Source organism: Eucyclogobius newberryi, unplaced genomic scaffold (assembly GCF_026437365.1).
Source record: "Eucyclogobius newberryi isolate DKJ021-1_F unplaced genomic scaffold, fEucNew1.0.hap1 SCAF_18, whole genome shotgun sequence".
NCBI classification, from domain to species: domain Eukaryota; kingdom Metazoa; phylum Chordata; class Actinopteri; order Gobiiformes; family Gobiidae; genus Eucyclogobius; species Eucyclogobius newberryi.
In genome coordinates, this window is record NW_027315812.1 from 1,283,645 (window position 1) to 1,300,961 (window position 17,317).

At 50.5% G+C, this 17,317-nt stretch overlaps 1 protein-coding gene across 1 annotated transcript in view; it reads left to right on the plus strand.

Moving 5' to 3' along the window:
• clvs2 (clavesin 2) overlaps window positions 1–17,317 on the plus strand; it is a 112,810-nt gene that overhangs the window by 93,810 nt on the left and 1,683 nt on the right. The gene's annotated exons all lie outside the window — the stretch shown is intronic.

Below are 17,317 nucleotides of genomic sequence, written 5' to 3' on the forward strand. Positions count from 1 at the left end.
CCTCATGAGTCTTTGCTCCTCCTCTTCATGAGTCTTTGCTCCTCCTCTTCATGAGTCTTTGCTCCTCCTCATGAGTCTTTGCTCCTCCTCCTCATGAGTCTTTGCTCCTCCTCATGAGTCTTTGCTCCTGCTCCTCCTCATGAGTCTTTGCTCCTCCTCCTCCTAATGAGTCTTTGCTCCTCCTCCTCATGAGTCTTTGCTCCTCCTCCTCATGAGTCTTTGCTCCTCCTCCTCATGAGTCTTTGCTCCTCCTCATGAGTCTTTGCTCCTCCTCATGAGTCTTTGCTCCTCCTCATTAGTCTTTGCTCCTCCTCATGATTCTTTACGCCTCCTCTTCATTAGTCTTTGCTCCTCCTCATGAGTCTTTGCTCCTCATGAGTCTTTGCTCCTCCTCCTCATGAGTCTTTGCTCCTCCTCCTCCTCATGAGTCTTTGCTCCTCCTCCTCATGAGTCTTTGCTCCTCTTCTTCATGAGTCTTTGCTCCTCATCTTCATGAGTCTTTGCTCCTCCACCTCATGAGTCTTTGCTCCTCCTCATGAGTCTTTGCTCCTCCTCCTCATGAGTCTTTGCTCCTCCTGATGAGACTTTGCTCCTCCTCCTCATGAATCTTTGCTCCTTCTCCTCCTCATGAGTCTTTGCTCCTCCTCCTCATGAGTCTTTGCTCCTCCTCCTCATGAGTCTTTGCTCCTCCTCATGAGTCTTTGCTCCTCCTCATGAGACTTTGCTCCTCCTCCTCATGAGACTTTGCTCCTCCTCCTCATGAGTCTTTGCTCCTCCTCCTCATGAGTCTTTGCTCCTCCTCTTCATGAGTCTTTGCTCCTCCTCATGAGTCTTTGCTCCTCCTCATGAGTCTTTGCTCCTCCTCCTCATGAGTCTTTGCTCCTCCTCCTCATGAGTCTTTGCTCCTCCTCCTCATGAGTCTTTGCTCCTCCTCCTCATGAGTCTTTGCTCCTCCTCATGAGACTTTGCTCCTCCTCCTAATGAGACTTTGCTCCTCCTCCTCATGAGTCTTTGCTCCTCCTCTTCATGAGTCTTTGCTCCTCCTCATGAGTCTTTGCTTCTCCTCCTCATGAGTCTTTTCTCCTCCTCCTCATCCTCATGAGTCTTTGCTCCTCCTCCTCATGAGTCTTTGCTCCTCCTCATGAGTCTTTGCTCCTCCTCCTCATGAGTCTTTGCTCCTCCTCTTCATGAGTCTTTGCTCCTCCTCATGAGTCTTTGCTCCTCCTCCTCATGAGTCTTTGCTCCTCCTCCTCATGAGTCTTTGCTCCTCCTCCTCATGAGTCTTTGCTCCTCCTCCTCATGAGTCTTTGCTCCTCCTCATGAGTCTTTGCTCCTCCTCATGAGTCTTTGCTCCTCCTCATGAGTCTTTGCTCCTCCTCATGAGTCTTTGCTCCTCCTCATGAGTCTTTGCTCCTCCTCCTCATGAGTCTTTGCTCCTCCTCCTCATGAGTCTTTGCTCCTCCTCCTCCTCATGAGTCTTTGCTCCTCCTCCTCATGAGTCTTTGCTCCTCCTCATGAGTCTTTGCTCCTCCTCCTCATGAGTCTTTGCTCCTCTTCCTCATGAGTCTTTGCTCCTCCTCCTCATGAGTCTTTGCTCCTCCTCCTCATGAGTCTTTTCTCCTCCTCCTCATGAGTCTTTGCTCCTCCTCCTCATGAGTCTTTGCTCCTCCTCCTCATGAGTCTTTGCTCCTCCTCCTCATGAGTCTTTGCTCCTCCTCATGAGTCTTTGCTCCTCCTCATGAGTCTTTGCTCCTCCTCCTCATGAGTCTTTGCTCCTCTCCTCGTGAGTCTTTGCTCCTCCTCCTCATGAGTCTTTGCTCCTCCTCATGAGTCTTTTCTCCTCCTCATGAGTCTTTGCTCCTCCTCCTCATGAGTCTTTGCTCCTCCTCATGAGTCTTTTCTCCTCCTCATGAGTCTTTGCTCCTCCTCCTCATGAGTCTTTGCTCCTCCTCTTCATGATTCTTTGCTCCTCCTCATGAGTCTTTGCTCCTCCTCCTCCTGAGTCTTTGCTCCTCCTCATGAGTCTTTGCTCCTCCTCATGAGTCTTTGCTCCTCCTCCTCCTCATGAGTCTTTGCTCCTCCTCCTCATGAGTCTTTGCTCCTCCTCCTCATGAGTCTTTGCTCCTCCTCATGAGTCTTTGCTCCTCCTCCTCATGAGTCTTTGCTCCTCCTCATGATTCTTTACGCCTCCTCTTCATGAGTCTTTGCTCCTCGTCTTCATGAGTCTTTGCTCCTCCTCATGATTCTTTACGCCTCCTCTTCATGAGTCTTTGCTCCTCCTCATGAGTCTTTGCTCCTCATGAGTCTTTGCTCCTCCTCCTCATGAGTCTTTGCTCCTCCTCCTCCTCATGAGTCTTTGCTCCTCCTCCTCATGAGTCTTTGCTCCTCATCTTCATGAGTCTTTGCTCCTCCTCTTCATGAGTCTTTGCTCCTCCTCATGAGTCTTTGCTCCTCCTCCTCGTGAGTCTTTGCTCCTCCTCTTCATGAGTCTTTGCTCCTCCTCATGAGTCTTTGCTCCTCCTCCTCATGAGTCTTTGCTCCTCCTCCTCATGAGTCTTTGCTCCTCCTCCTCATGAGTCTTTGCTCCTCCTCATGAGTCTTTGCTCCTCCTCATGAGTCTTTGCTCCTCCTCCTCATGAATCTTTGCTCCTCCTCATGAGTCTTTGCTCCTCCTCCTCATGAGTCTTTGCTCCTCCTCATGGGTCTTTGCTCCTCCTCATGAGTCTTTGCTCCTCCTCTTCATGAGTCTTTGCTCCTCCTCCTCATGAGTCTTTGCTCCTCCTCCTCATGAGTCTTTTCTCCTCCTCCTCATGAGTCTTTGCTCCTCCTCCTCATGAGTCTTTGCTCCTCCTCCTCATGAGTCTTTGCTCCTCCTCATGAGTCTTTGCTCCTCCTCATGAGTCTTTGCTCCTCCTCCTCATGAGTCTTTGCTCCTCCTCATGAGTCTTTGCTCCTCCTCCTCATGAGTCTTTGCTCCTCCTCTTCATGAGTCTTTGCTCCTCCTCATGAGTCTTTGCTCCTCCTCCTCATGAGTCTTTGCTCCTCCTCCTCATGAGTCTTTGCTCCTCCTCCTCATGAGTCTTTGCTCCTCCTCATGAGTCTTTGCTCCTCCTCATGAGTCTTTGCTCCTCCTCATGAGTCTTTGCTCCTCCTCCTCATGAGTCTTTGCTCCTCCTCCTCATGAGTCTTTGCTCCTCCTCCTCCTCATGAGTCTTTGCTCCTCCTCCTCATGAGTCTTTGCTCCTCCTCATGAGTCTTTGCTCCTCCTCCTCATGAGTCTTTGCTCCTCTTCCTCATGAGTCTTTGCTCCTCCTCCTCATGAGTCTTTGCTCCTCCTCCTCATGAGTCTTTTCTCCTCCTCCTCATGAGTCTTTGCTCCTCCTCCTCATGAGTCTTTGCTCCTCCTCCTCATGAGTCTTTGCTCCTCCTCCTCATGAGTCTTTGCTCCTCCTCATGAGTCTTTGCTCCTCCTCCTCATGAGTCTTTGCTCCTCCTCTTCATGAGTCTTTGCTCCTCCTCATGAGTCTTTGCTCCTCCTCCTCATGAGTCTTTGCTCCTCCTCCTCATGAGTCTTTGCTCCTCCTCCTCATGAGTCTTTGCTCCTCCTCCTCATGAGTCTTTGCTCCTCCTCATGAGTCTTTGCTCCTCCTCATGAGTCTTTGCTCCTCCTCATGAGTCTTTGCTCCTCCTCCTCATGAGTCTTTGCTCCTCCTCCTCATGAGTCTTTGCTCCTCCTCCTCCTCATGAGTCTTTGCTCCTCCTCCTCATGAGTCTTTGCTCCTCCTCATGAGTCTTTGCTCCTCCTCCTCATGAGTCTTTGCTCCTCTTCCTCATGAGTCTTTGCTCCTCCTCCTCATGAGTCTTTGCTCCTCCTCCTCATGAGTCTTTTCTCCTCCTCCTCATGAGTCTTTGCTCCTCCTCCTCATGAGTCTTTGCTCCTCCTCCTCATGAGTCTTTGCTCCTCCTCCTCATGAGTCTTTGCTCCTCCTCATGAGTCTTTGCTCCTCCTCATGAGTCTTTGCTCCTCCTCCTCATGAGTCTTTGCTCCTCTCCTCGTGAGTCTTTGCTCCTCCTCCTCATGAGTCTTTGCTCCTCCTCATGAGTCTTTTCTCCTCCTCATGAGTCTTTGCTCCTCCTCCTCATGAGTCTTTGCTCCTCCTCTTCATGAGTCTTTGCTCCTCCTCATGAGTCTTTGCTCCTCCTCCTCCTGAGTCTTTGCTCCTCCTCATGAGTCTTTGCTCCTCCTCATGAGTCTTTGCTCCTCCTCCTCCTCATGAGTCTTTGCTCCTCCTCCTCATGAGTCTTTGCTCCTCCTCCTCATGAGTCTTTGCTCCTCCTCATGAGTCTTTGCTCCTCCTCCTCATGAGTCTTTGCTCCTCCTCATGATTCTTTACGCCTCCTCTTCATGAGTCTTTGCTCCTCGTCTTCATGAGTCTTTGCTCCTCCTCATGATTCTTTACGCCTCCTCTTCATGAGTCTTTGCTCCTCCTCATGAGTCTTTGCTCCTCATGAGTCTTTGCTCCTCCTCCTCATGAGTCTTTGCTCCTCCTCCTCCTCATGAGTCTTTGCTCCTCCTCCTCATGAGTCTTTGCTCCTCTTCTTCATGAGTCTTTGCTCCTCATCTTCATGAGTCTTTGCTCCTCCTCTTCATGAGTCTTTGCTCCTCCTCATGAGTCTTTGCTCCTCCTCCTCGTGAGTCTTTGCTCCTCCTCTTCATGAGTCTTTGCTCCTCCTCATGAGTCTTTGCTCCTCCTCCTCATGAGTCTTTGCTCCTCCTCCTCATGAGTCTTTGCTCCTCCTCCTCATGAGTCTTTGCTCCTCCTCCTCATGAGTCTTTGCTCCTCCTCATGAGTTTTTGCTCCTCCTCATGAGTCTTTGCTCCTCCTCCTCATGAATCTTTGCTCCTCCTCATGAGTCTTTGCTCCTCCTCCTCATGAGTCTTTGCTCCTCCTCATGGGTCTTTGCTCCTCCTCATGAGTCTTTGCTCCTCCTCTTCATGAGTCTTTGCTCCTCCTCCTCCTCATGAGTCTTTGCTCCTCCTCCTCATGAGTCTTTTCTCCTCCTCCTCATGAGTCTTTGCTCCTCCTCCTCATGAGTCTTTGCTCCTCCTCCTCATGAGTCTTTGCTCCTCCTCATGAGTCTTTGCTCCTCCTCATGAGTCTTTGCTCCTCCTCCTCATGAGTCTTTGCTCCTCCTCCTCCTGAGTCTTTGCTCCTCCTCATGAGTCTTTGCTCCTCCTCATGAGTCTTTGCTCCTCCTCCTCCTCATGAGTCTTTGCTCCTCCTCCTCATGAGTCTTTGCTCCTCCTCCTCATGAGTCTTTGCTCCTCCTCATGAGTCTTTGCTCCTCCTCCTCATGAGTCTTTGCTCCTCCTCATGATTCTTTACGCCTCCTCTTCATGAGTCTTTGCTCCTCGTCTTCATGAGTCTTTGCTCCTCCTCATGATTCTTTACGCCTCCTCTTCATGAGTCTTTGCTCCTCCTCATGAGTCTTTGCTCCTCATGAGTCTTTGCTCCTCCTCCTCATGAGTCTTTGCTCCTCCTCCTCCTCATGAGTCTTTGCTCCTCCTCCTCATGAGTCTTTGCTCCTCTTCTTCATGAGTCTTTGCTCCTCATCTTCATGAGTCTTTGCTCCTCCTCTTCATGAGTCTTTGCTCCTCCTCATGAGTCTTTGCTCCTCCTCCTCGTGAGTCTTTGCTCCTCCTCTTCATGAGTCTTTGCTCCTCCTCATGAGTCTTTGCTCCTCCTCCTCATGAGTCTTTGCTCCTCCTCCTCATGAGTCTTTGCTCCTCCTCCTCATGAGTCTTTGCTCCTCCTCATGAGTCTTTGCTCCTCCTCATGAGTCTTTGCTCCTCCTCCTCATGAATCTTTGCTCCTCCTCATGAGTCTTTGCTCCTCCTCCTCATGAGTCTTTGCTCCTCCTCATGGGTCTTTGCTCCTCCTCATGAGTCTTTGCTCCTCCTCTTCATGAGTCTTTGCTCCTCCTCCTCATGAGTCTTTGCTCCTCCTCCTCATGAGTCTTTTCTCCTCCTCCTCATGAGTCTTTGCTCCTCCTCCTCATGAGTCTTTGCTCCTCCTCCTCATGAGTCTTTGCTCCTCCTCATGAGTCTTTGCTCCTCCTCATGAGTCTTTGCTCCTCCTCCTCATGAGTCTTTGCTCCTCCTCATGAGTCTTTGCTCCTCCTCCTCATGAGTCTTTGCTCCTCCTCTTCATGAGTCTTTGCTCCTCCTCATGAGTCTTTGCTCCTCCTCCTCATGAGTCTTTGCTCCTCCTCCTCATGAGTCTTTGCTCCTCCTCCTCATGAGTCTTTGCTCCTCCTCCTCATGAGTCTTTGCTCCTCCTCATGAGTCTTTGCTCCTCCTCATGAGTCTTTGCTCCTCCTCATGAGTCTTTGCTCCTCCTCATGAGTCTTTGCTCCTCCTCCTCATGAGTCTTTGCTCCTCCTCCTCCTCATGAGTCTTTGCTCCTCCTCCTCATGAGTCTTTGCTCCTCCTCATGAGTCTTTGCTCCTCCTCCTCATGAGTCTTTGCTCCTCTTCCTCATGAGTCTTTGCTCCTCCTCCTCATGAGTCTTTGCTCCTCCTCCTCATGAGTCTTTTCTCCTCCTCCTCATGAGTCTTTGCTCCTCCTCCTCATGAGTCTTTGCTCCTCCTCCTCATGAGTCTTTGCTCCTCCTCCTCATGAGTCTTTGCTCCTCCTCATGAGTCTTTGCTCCTCCTCCTCATGAGTCTTTGCTCCTCCTCTTCATGAGTCTTTGCTCCTCCTCATGAGTCTTTGCTCCTCCTCCTCATGAGTCTTTGCTCCTCCTCCTCATGAGTCTTTGCTCCTCCTCCTCATGAGTCTTTGCTCCTCCTCCTCATGAGTCTTTGCTCCTCCTCATGAGTCTTTGCTCCTCCTCATGAGTCTTTGCTCCTCCTCATGAGTCTTTGCTCCTCCTCCTCATGAGTCTTTGCTCCTCCTCCTCATGAGTCTTTGCTCCTCCTCCTCCTCATGAGTCTTTGCTCCTCCTCCTCATGAGTCTTTGCTCCTCCTCATGAGTCTTTGCTCCTCCTCCTCATGAGTCTTTGCTCCTCTTCCTCATGAGTCTTTGCTCCTCCTCCTCATGAGTCTTTGCTCCTCCTCCTCATGAGTCTTTTCTCCTCCTCCTCATGAGTCTTTGCTCCTCCTCCTCATGAGTCTTTGCTCCTCCTCCTCATGAGTCTTTGCTCCTCCTCCTCATGAGTCTTTGCTCCTCCTCATGAGTCTTTGCTCCTCCTCATGAGTCTTTGCTCCTCCTCCTCATGAGTCTTTGCTCCTCTCCTCGTGAGTCTTTGCTCCTCCTCCTCATGAGTCTTTGCTCCTCCTCATGAGTCTTTTCTCCTCCTCATGAGTCTTTGCTCCTCCTCCTCATGAGTCTTTGCTCCTCCTCTTCATGAGTCTTTGCTCCTCCTCATGAGTCTTTGCTCCTCCTCCTCCTGAGTCTTTGCTCCTCCTCATGAGTCTTTGCTCCTCCTCATGAGTCTTTGCTCCTCCTCCTCCTCATGAGTCTTTGCTCCTCCTCCTCATGAGTCTTTGCTCCTCCTCCTCATGAGTCTTTGCTCCTCCTCATGAGTCTTTGCTCCTCCTCCTCATGAGTCTTTGCTCCTCCTCATGATTCTTTACGCCTCCTCTTCATGAGTCTTTGCTCCTCGTCTTCATGAGTCTTTGCTCCTCCTCATGATTCTTTACGCCTCCTCTTCATGAGTCTTTGCTCCTCCTCATGAGTCTTTGCTCCTCATGAGTCTTTGCTCCTCCTCCTCATGAGTCTTTGCTCCTCCTCCTCCTCATGAGTCTTTGCTCCTCCTCCTCATGAGTCTTTGCTCCTCTTCTTCATGAGTCTTTGCTCCTCATCTTCATGAGTCTTTGCTCCTCCTCTTCATGAGTCTTTGCTCCTCCTCATGAGTCTTTGCTCCTCCTCCTCGTGAGTCTTTGCTCCTCCTCTTCATGAGTCTTTGCTCCTCCTCATGAGTCTTTGCTCCTCCTCCTCATGAGTCTTTGCTCCTCCTCCTCATGAGTCTTTGCTCCTCCTCCTCATGAGTCTTTGCTCCTCCTCCTCATGAGTCTTTGCTCCTCCTCATGAGTCTTTGCTCCTCCTCATGAGTCTTTGCTCCTCCTCCTCATGAATCTTTGCTCCTCCTCATGAGTCTTTGCTCCTCCTCCTCATGAGTCTTTGCTCCTCCTCATGGGTCTTTGCTCCTCCTCATGAGTCTTTGCTCCTCCTCTTCATGAGTCTTTGCTCCTCCTCCTCCTCATGAGTCTTTGCTCCTCCTCCTCATGAGTCTTTTCTCCTCCTCCTCATGAGTCTTTGCTCCTCCTCCTCATGAGTCTTTGCTCCTCCTCCTCATGAGTCTTTGCTCCTCCTCATGAGTCTTTGCTCCTCCTCATGAGTCTTTGCTCCTCCTCCTCATGAGTCTTTGCTCCTCCTCATGAGTCTTTGCTCCTCCTCCTCATGAGTCTTTGCTCCTCATGAGTCTTTGCTCCTCCTCCTCATGAGTCTTTGCTCCTCCTCCTCCTCATGAGTCTTTGCTCCTCCTCCTCATGAGTCTTTGCTCCTCTTCTTCATGAGTCTTTGCTCCTCATCTTCATGAGTCTTTGCTCCTCCTCATGAGTCTTTGCTCCTCCTCCTCGTGAGTCTTTGCTCCTCCTCTTCATGAGTCTTTGCTCCTCCTCATGAGTCTTTGCTCCTCCTCCTCATGAGTCTTTGCTCCTCCTCCTCATGAGTCTTTGCTCCTCCTCATGAGTCTTTGCTCCTCCTCATGAGTCTTTGCTCCTCCTCATGAGTCTTTGCTCCTCCTCCTCATGAATCTTTGCTCCTCCTCATGAGTCTTTGCTCCTCCTCATGAGTCTTTGCTCCTCCTCATGAGTCTTTGCTCCTCCTCTTCATGAGTCTTTGCTCCTCCTCCTCATGAGTCTTTGCTCCTCCTCCTCATGAGTCTTTTCTCCTCCTCCTCATGAGTCTTTGCTCCTCCTCCTCATGAGTCTTTGCTCCTCCTCCTCATGAGTCTTTGCTCCTCCTCATGAGTCTTTGCTCCTCCTCATGAGTCTTTGCTCCTCCTCATGAGTCTTTGCTCCTCCTCCTCATGAGTCTTTGCTCCTCCTCATGAGTTTTTGCTCCTCCTCCTCATGAGTCTTTGCTCCTCCTCCTCGTGAGTCTTTGCTCCTCCTCCTCATGAGTCTTTGCTCCTCCTCTTCATGAGTCTTTGCTCCTCCTCATGAGTCTTTGCTCCTCCTCCTCATGAGTCTTTGCTCCTCCTCATGAGTCTTTGCTCCTCCTCATGAGTCTTTGCTCCTCCTCATGAGTCTTTGCTCCTCCTCCTCATGAGTCTTTGCTCCTCCTCCTCATGAGTCTTTGCTCCTCCTCCTCATGAGTCTTTGCTCCTCCTCATGATTCTTTACGCCTCCTCTTCATTAGTCTTTGCTCCTCCTCATGAGTCTTTGCTCCTCATGAGTCTTTGCTCCTCCTCCTCATGAGTCTTTGCTCCTCCTCCTCCTCATGAGTCTTTGCTCCTCCTCCTCATGAGTCTTTGCTCCTCTTCTTCATGAGTCTTTGCTCCTCATCTTCATGAGTCTTTGCTCCTCCTCCTCATGAGTCTTTGCTCCTCCTCATGAGTCTTTGCTCCTCCTCATGAGTCTTTGCTCCTCCTCTTCATGAGTCTTTGCTCCTCCTCCTCATGAGTCTTTGCTCCTCCTCCTCATGAGTCTTTTCTCCTCCTCCTCATGAGTCTTTGCTCCTCCTCCTCATGAGTCTTTGCTCCTCCTCCTCATGAGTCTTTGCTCCTCCTCATGAGTCTTTGCTCCTCCTCATGAGTCTTTGCTCCTCCTCCTCATGAGTCTTTGCTCCTCCTCATGAGTCTTTGCTCCTCCTCCTCATGAGTCTTTGCTCCTCCTCCTCGTGAGTCTTTGCTCCTCCTCCTCATGAGTCTTTGCTCCTCCTCATGAGTCTTTTCTCCTCCTCATGAGTCTTTGCTCCTCCTCCTCATGAGTCTTTGCTCCTCCTCTTCATGAGTCTTTGCTCCTCCTCTTCATGAGTCTTTGCTCCTCCTCATGAGTCTTTGCTCCTCCTCCTCATGAGTCTTTGCTCCTCCTCATGAGTCTTTGCTCCTGCTCCTCCTCATGAGTCTTTGCTCCTCCTCCTCCTCATGAGTCTTTGCTCCTCCTCCTCATGAGTCTTTGCTCCTCCTCCTCATGAGTCTTTGCTCCTCCTCCTCATGAGTCTTTGCTCCTCCTCATGAGTCTTTGCTCCTCCTCATGAGTCTTTGCTCCTCCTCATGAGTCTTTGCTCCTCCTCATGATTCTTTACGCCTCCTCTTCATTAGTCTTTGCTCCTCCTCATGAGTCTTTGCTCCTCATGAGTCTTTGCTCCTCCTCCTCATGAGTCTTTGCTCCTCCTCCTCCTCATGAGTCTTTGCTCCTCCTCCTCATGAGTCTTTGCTCCTCTTCTTCATGAGTCTTTGCTCCTCATCTTCATGAGTCTTTGCTCCTCCTCATGAGTCTTTGCTCCTCCTCCTCGTGAGTCTTTGCTCCTCCTCTTCATGAGTCTTTGCTCCTCCTCATGAGTCTTTGCTCCTCCTCCTCATGAGTCTTTGCTCCTCTTCCTCATGAGTCTTTGCTCCTCTTCCTCATGAGTCTTTGCTCCTCCTCCTCATGAGTCTTTGCTCCTCCTCATGAGTCTTTGCTCCTCCTCATGAGTCTTTGCTCCTCCTCCTCATGAATCTTTGCTCCTCCTCATGAGTCTTTGCTCCTCATGAGTCTTTGCTCCTCCTCCTCATGAGTCTTTGCTCCTCCTCCTCCTCATGAGTCTTTGCTCCTCCTCCTCCTCATGAGTCTTTGCTCCTCCTCCTCATGAGTCTTTGCTCCTCATCTTCATGAGTCTTTGCTCCTCCTCTTCATGAGTCTTTGCTCCTCCTCATGAGTCTTTGCTCCTCCTCCTCGTGAGTCTTTGCTCCTCCTCTTCATGAGTCTTTGCTCCTCCTCATGAGTCTTTGCTCCTCCTCCTCATGAGTCTTTGCTCCTCCTCCTCATGAGTCTTTGCTCCTCCTCCTCATGAGTCTTTGCTCCTCCTCATGAGTCTTTGCTCCTCCTCCTCATGAGTCTTTGCTCCTCATGAGTCTTTGCTCCTCCTCCTCATGAGTCTTTGCTCCTCCTCCTCATGAGTCTTTGCTCCTCCTCTTCATGAGTCTTTGCTCCTCCTCATGAGTCTTTGCTCCTCCTCCTCGTGAGTCTTTGCTCCTCCTCTTCATGAGTCTTTGCTCCTCCTCATGAGTCTTTGCTCCTCCTCCTCATGAGTCTTTGCTCCTCCTCATGAGTCTTTGCTCCTCCTCATGAGTCTTTGCTCCTCCTCCTCATGAATCTTTGCTCCTCCTCATGAGTCTTTGCTCCTCCTCCTCATGAGTCTTTGCTCCTCCTCATGAGTCTTTGCTCCTCCTCTTCATGAGTCTTTGCTCCTCCTCCTCATGAGTCTTTGCTCCTCCTCCTCATGAGTCTTTTCTCCTCCTCCTCATGAGTCTTTGCTCCTCCTCCTCATGAGTCTTTGCTCCTCCTCCTCATGAGTCTTTGCTCCTCCTCATGAGTCTTTGCTCCTCCTCATGAGTCTTTGCTCCTCCTCATGAGTCTTTGCTCCTCCTCCTCATGAGTCTTTGCTCCTCCTCATGAGTCTTTGCTCCTCCTCCTCATGAGTCTTTGCTCCTCCTCCTCGTGACTCTTTGCTCCTCCTCATGAGTCTTTTCTCCTCCTCATGAGTCTTTGCTCCTCCTCATGAGTCTTTGCTCCTCCTCTTCATGAGTCTTTGCTCCTCCTCATGAGTCTTTGCTCCTCCTCCTCATGAGTCTTTGCTCCTCCTCATGAGTCTTTGCTCCTCCTCATGAGTCTTTGCTCCTCCTCCTCCTCATGAGTCTTTGCTCTTCCTCCTCATGAGTCTTTGCTCCTCCTCCTCATGAGTCTTTGCTCCTCCTCCTCATGAGTCTTTGCTCCTCCTCATGAATCTTTGCTCCTCCTCCTCATGAGTCTTTGCTCCTCCTCATGAGTCTTTGCTCCTCCTCATGATTCTTTACGCCTCCTCTTCATGAGTCTTTGCTCCTCCTCTTCATTAGTCTTTGCTCCTCCTCATGAGTCTTTGCTCCTCATGAGTCTTTGCTCCTCCTCCTCATGAGTCTTTGCTCCTCCTCCTCCTCATGAGTCTTTGCTCCTCCTCCTCATGAGTCTTTGCTCCTCTTCTTCATGAGTCTTTGCTCCTCATCTTCATGAGTCTTTGCTCCTCCTCTTCATGAGTCTTTGCTCCTCCTCATGAGTCTTTGCTCCTCCTCCTCGTAAGTCTTTGCTCCTCCTCTTCATGAGTCTTTGCTCCTCCTCATGAGTCTTTGCTCCTCCTCCTCATGAGTCTTTGCTCCTCTTCCTCATGAGTCTTTGCTCCTCCTCCTCATGAGTCTTTGCTCCTCCTCATGAGTCTTTGCTCCTCCTCATGAGTCTTTGCTCCTCCTCCTCATGAATCTTTGCTTCTCCTCCTCATGAGTCTTTGCTCCTCCTCCTCATGAGTCTTTGCTCCTCCTCATGAGTCTTTGCTCCTCCTCATGAGTCTTTGCTCCTCCTCTTCATGAGTCTTTGCTCCTCCTCTTCATGAGTCTTTGCTCCTCCTCTTCATGAGTCTTTGCGCCTCCTCATGAGTCTTTTCTCCTCCTCATGAGTCTTTGCTCCTCCTCATGAGTCTTTGCTCCTCCTCCTCATGAGTCTTTGCTCCTCCTCCTCATGAGTCTTTGCTCCTCCTCCTCATGAGTCTTTGCTCCTCCTCCTCATGAGTCTTTGCTCCTCCTCCTCATGAGTCTTTGCTCCTCCTCATGAGTCTTTGCTCCTCCTCATGAGTCTTTGCTCCTCCTCCTCATGAGTCTTTGCTCCTCCTCCTCATGAGTCTTTGCTCCTCCTCATGAGTCTTTGCTCCTCCTCCTCATGAGTCTTTGCTCCTCTTCATGAGTCTTTGCTCCGCCTCATGAGTCTTTGCTCCTCCTCCTCCTCATGAGTCTTTGCTCCTCCTCCTCATGAGTCTTTGCTCCTCCTCCTCATGAGTCTTTGCTCCTCCTCCTCATGAGTCTTTGCTCCTCCTCTTCATGAGTCTTTGCTCCTCCTCATGAGTCTTTGCTCCTCCTCCTCATGAGTCTTTGCTCCTCCTCATGAGTCTTTGCTCCTCCTCATGAGTCTTTGCGCCTCCTCTTCATGAGTCTTTGCTCCTCGTCCTCATGAGTCTTTGCTCCTCGTCCTCATGAGTCTTTGCTCCTCCTCCTCATGAGTCTTTGCTCCTCCTCCTCATGAGTCTTTGCTCCTCCTCCTCATGAGTCTTTGCTCCTCTTCTTCATGAGTCTTTGCTCCTCATCTTCATGAGTCTTTGCTCCTCCTCTTCATGAGTCTTTGCTCCTCCTCATGAGTCTTTGCTCCTCCTCCTCATGAGACTTTGCTCCTCCTCCTCATGAGTCTTTGCTCCTCCTCCTCATGAGTCTTTGCTCCTCCTCCTCATGAGTCTTTGCTCCTCCTCCTCATGAGTCTTTGCTCCTCCTCATGAGTCTTTTCTCCTCCTCCTCATGAGTCTTTTCTCCTCCTCCTCATGAGTCTTTGCTCCTCCTCCTCATGAGTCTTTGCTCCTCCTCTTCATGAGTCTTTGCTCCTCCTCTTCATGAGTCTTTGCTCCTCCTCTTCATGAGTCTTTGCTCCTCCTCATGAGTCTTTGCTCCTCCTCCTCATGAGTCTTTTCTCCTCCTCCTCATGAGTCTTTGCTCCTCCTCCTCATGAGTCTTTGCTCCTCTTCCTCATGAGTCTTTGCTCCTCCTCATGAGTCTTTGCTCCTCCTCCTCCTCATGAGTCTTTGCTCCTCCTCCTCATGAGTCTTTGCTCCTCCTCCTCATGAGTCTTTGCTCCTCCTCCTCATGAGTCTTTGCTCCTCCTCCTCATGAGTCTTTGCTCCTCCTCCTCATGAGTCTTTGCTCCTCCTCCTCATGAGTCTTTGCTCCTCCTCCTCATGAGTCTTTGCTCCTCCTCCTCATGAGTCTTTGCTCCTCCTCCTCATGAGTCTTTGCTCCTCCTCCTCATGAGTCTTAGCTCCTCCTCTTCATGAGTCTTAGCTCCTCCTCTTCATGAGTCTTAGCTCCTCCTCTTCATGAGTCTTAGCTCCTCCTCTTCATGAGTCTTAGCTCCTCCACTTCATGAGTCTTTGCTCCTCCTCATGAGTCTTTGCCCCTCCTCATGAGTCTTTGCTCCTCCTCATGAGTCTTTGCTCCTCCTCCTCATGAGTCTTTGCTCCTCCTCCTCATGAGTCTTTGCTCCTCCTCCTCATGAGTCTTTGCTCCTCCTCCTCCTCATGTGTCTTTGCTCCTCCTCTTCATGAGTCTTTGCTCCTCCTCATGAGTCTTTGCTCCTCCTCATGAGTCTTTGCTCCTCCTGATGAGTCTTTGCTCCTCCTCATTAGTCTTTTCTCCTCCTCATGAGTCTTTGCTCCTCCTCCTCATGAGTCTTTGCTCCTCCTCCTCATGAGTCTTTGCTCCTCCTCCTCATGAGTCTTTGCTCCTCCTCCTCATGAGTCTTTGCTCCTCCTCATGAGACTTTGCTCCTCCTCCTCATGAGACTTTGCTCCTCCTCCTCATAAGTCTTTGCTCCTCCTTCATTATGAGTCTTTGCTCCTCCTCATGAGACTTTGCTCCTCATCATGAGTCTTTGCTCCTCCTCCTCATGAGTCTTTGCTCCTCCTCCTCATGAGACTTTGCTCCTCCTCCTCATGTGACTTTGCTCCTCCTCCTCATAAGTCTTTGCTCCTCCTTCATTATGAGTCTTTGCTCCTCCTCATGAGACTTTGCTCCTCCTCATAAGTCTTTGCTCCTCCTTCATTATGAGTCTTTGCTCCTCCTCATCATGAGTCTTTGCTCCTCCTCCTCATGAGTCTTTGCTCCTCCTCCTCATGAGTCTTTGCTCCTCCTCTTCATGAGTCTTTGCTCCTCCTCTTCATGAGTCTTTGCTCCTCCTCCTCATGAGTCTTTGCTCCTCCTCCTCATGAGTCTTTGCTCCTCCTCCTCATGAGTCTTTGCTCCTCCTCCTCATGAGTCTTTGCTCCTCCTCTTCATGAGTCTTTGCTCCTCCTCATGAGTCTTTGCTCCTCCTCCTCATGAGTCTTTGCTCCTCCTCCTCATGAGTCTTTGCTCCTCCTCATGAGTCTTTGCTCCTCCTCCTCATGAGTCTTTGCTCCTCCTGATGAGACTTTGCTCCTCCTCCTCATGAGTCTTTGCTCCTCCTCCTCATGAGTCTTTGCTCCTCCTCCTCATGAGTCTTTGCTCCTCCTCATGAGTCTTTGCTCCTCCTCATGAGACTTTGCTCCTCCTCCTAATGAGACTTTGCTCCTCCTCCTTATGAGTCTTTGCTCCTCCTTCATTATGAGTCTTTGCTCCTCCTCATGAAACTTTGCTCCTCCTCCTCATGAGTCTTTGCTCCTCCTCCTCATGAGTCTTTGCTCCTCCTCCTCATGAGTCTTTGCTCCTCCTCTTCATGAGTCTTTGCTCCTCCTCTTCATGAGTCTTTGCTCCTCCTCTTCATGAGTCTTTGCTCCTCCTCATGAGTCTTTGCTCCTCCTCATGAGTCTTTGCTCCTCCTCCTCATGAGTCTTTGCTCCTCCTCCTCATGAGTCTTTGCTCCTCCTCCTCATGAGTCTTTGCTCCTCCTCCTCATGAGTCTTTGCTCCGCCTCCTCATGAGTCTTTGCTCCTCCTCTTCATGAGTCTTTGCTCCTCCTCCTCATGAGTCTTTGCTCCTCCTCATGAGTCTTTGCTCCTCCTCCTCATGAGTCTTTGCTCCTCCTCCTCATGAGACTTTGCTCCTCCTCCTCATGAGTCTTTGCTCCTCCTCCTCATGAGTCTTTGCTCCTCCTCCTCATGAGTCTTTGCTCCTCCTCCTCATGAGTCTTTGCTCCTCCTCCTCATGAGTCTTTGCTCCTCCTTTTCATGAGTCTTTGCTCCTCCTCCTAATGAGTCTTTGCTCCTCCTCCTCATGAGTCTTTGCTCCTCCTCCTCATGAGTCTTTGCTCCTCCTCCTCATGAGTCTTTGCTCCTCCTCCTCATGAGTCTTTGCTCCTCCTCATTAGTCTTTTCTCCTCCTCATGAGTCTTTGCTCCTCCTCATGAGTCTTTGCTCCTCCTCATGAGTCTTTGCTCCTCCTCCTCATGAGTCTTTGCTCCTCCTCCTCATGAGTCTTTGCTCCTCCTCCTCATGAGACTTTGCTCCTCCTCCTCATGAGTCTTTGCTCCTCCTCCTCATGAGTCTTTGCTCCTCCTCCTCATGAGTCTTTGCTCCTCCTCATGAGTCTTTGCTCCTCCTCCTCATGAGACTTTGCTCCTCCTCCTCATGAGTCCTATCTCCTCCTCCTCATGAGTCTTTGCTCCTCCTCCTCATGAGTCTTTGCTCCTCCTCCTCATGAGACTTTGCTCCTCCTCCTCATGAGTCTTTGCTCCTCCTCCTCATGAGTCTTTGCTCCTCCTCCTCATGAGTCTTTGCTCCTCCTCCTCATGAGTCTTTGCTCCTCCTCCTCATGAGTCTTTGCTCCTCCTCCTCATGAGTCTTTGCTCCTCCTCCTCATGAGTCTTTGCTCCTCCTCCTCATGAGTCTTTGCTCCTCCTCCTCATGAGTCTTTGCTCCTCCTCCTCATGAGTCTTTGCTCCTCCTCCTCATGAGTCTTTGCTCCTCCTCCTCATGAGTCTTTGCTCCTCCTCCTCATGAGTCTTTGCTCCTTCTCCTCATGAGTCTTTGCTCCTCCTCCTCATGAGTCTTTGCTCCTCCTCCTCATGAGTCTTTGCTCCTCCTCCTCATGAGTCTTTGCTCCTCCTCCTCATGAGTCTTTGCTCCTCCTCCTCATGAGTCTTTGCTCCTCCTCCTCATGAGTCTTTGCTCCTCCTCCTCATGAGTCTTTGCTCCTCCTCCTCATGAGTCTTTGCTCCTCCTCCTCATGAGTCTTTGCTCCTCCTCCTCATGAGTCTTTGCTCCTCCTCCTCATGAGTCTTTGCTCCTCCTCCTCATGAGTCTTTGCTCCTCCTCCTCATGAGTCTTTGCTCCTTCTCCTCATGAGTCTTTGCTCCTCCTCCTCATGAGTCTTTGCTCCTCCTCCTCATGAGTCTTTGCTCCTCCTCCTCATGAGTCTTTGCTCCTCCTCCTCATGAGTCTTTGCTCCTCCTCCTCATGAGTCTTTGCTCCTCCTCCTCATGAGTCTTTGCTCCTCCTCCTCATGAGTCTTTGCTCCTCCTCCTCATGAGTCTTTGCTCCTCCTCCTCATGAGTCTTTGCTCCTCC